Genomic DNA, 1,484 nt, shown 5'->3' on the forward strand with positions numbered 1-1,484 from the left:
GCAAAGGAAAGAGAGATAATCAACTGAAGTCGCCGTTTCGCCTTCCTATCAAGGATGAAAATGTGAAGAAAAAAAAGGTGATTCTACTCAATGGAGGGACTTAGTTTGCCCCCTCCAACCCCGCTTCTTCAACAAGCGATCTGATGGCAACTACTTCCCCAAAAGTTGCCCTTCTTTTCTTTAACAGTCCGGTCCGGGAGCGGAGGTCTGGCAGGTGCGCAGCATGACCGAAGGATTGTTTCAGTGATACGACCTGGGCTCAGTTTATCGGTATTTTTCGAAGCCTGGGGTGACCAGAGGTAATTGTCACAGCATGCCAGCGAGCAGACCGCGTTTCTTGTAACGAAAGGCAACGTTCAGGTCCAGCGTGCAGGGCCCGGTATCTCCTCAATCCTGGTGGCCTTGATTCACGCGTCAAAACGGCGGAGAAACACGCACACACACATCGGGTTTCTCTTTCGCGCTGGATGCGTTAGGCTGGATCTTTGGGCAGGGAATGAAGCCTCTCTCTGTGTCTGTGGTTCTAAAAGCTGCAACCCTCCCCTCCTCTCCCCCTCCCCTCCCCTCTGCAGACCCCCCTTTTGCTTATATGGATGACTTGTCAGACAAAGGCAATAGATGCCAACACTTTGTGATTCGCCAACGCAAAAAACCGGGGGTCCAAATGAGGAGGTCTCTGGGTCTGACACGCCGGCAAGGAGGGGAGGGAGATAAATAAGGAATGGATTCGGAGTTACAACTATCAGAGTTTATTAGACATTATAACAGCTGTGAATTATACAGTCGCTTAGTGGAAGTTTTGAATCAATGAAATAGAGATTATTTTTAAATTTGTGTTCCTTTCTGATCTTTTTCCTTTTATCACGCGGACTAACAGCCTGTCTCTGGGAATATTCAGGATATCTGTGTGTGGTCAGGTCTCCTCACAACCCGGATTTAGCTCGATCCTTCTTTGAATTTTGTCTTTTTATTTCATTCATTTTTTTCCCCCTCACCTGCCTTTATATCCGCTCTGGAACCCAAGTAGGCCTAAAATAATTTAATACCATTATTTCTTGCTTTAATTTGAAATGTATATGTTAAACTGATGGCTAATGTGTGTATCATGTAGATGTATTGACCTTTTTTTTTTTTTACATTCAGCGGACGGTGTGATGATTGCAGTGGTCCAAACTGGGAGCAGTGGTGGTTGCTGGTGGTTGGAGGTGAAACTGATCTGCAAGCAGCAGTGCCGCCGAGCTTCTGTAGATGGCGCTGCATAGTTTCTCAAATTTAAAGGTGTTGTCAAAGTCCCCCCCCCAAAAAGTAAGACTTGGGGTGCACCTGAGCGCCTGTGATCAAACTGAGAAGTAAAAATATTCTTCCGGAACAATTATCTATAAGCTATGGATCCATGTAAGGGGCTGCAAAGGATTAAACAGCTGATGGCCTACACCTGCAGCATAAAGTCATCTGAATGGGAAATTAAACTAAACAGTGCATGA

This window comes from Toxotes jaculatrix, chromosome 21 (genome assembly GCF_017976425.1).
Source record: "Toxotes jaculatrix isolate fToxJac2 chromosome 21, fToxJac2.pri, whole genome shotgun sequence".
NCBI classification, from domain to species: Eukaryota; Metazoa; Chordata; class Actinopteri; family Toxotidae; genus Toxotes; species Toxotes jaculatrix.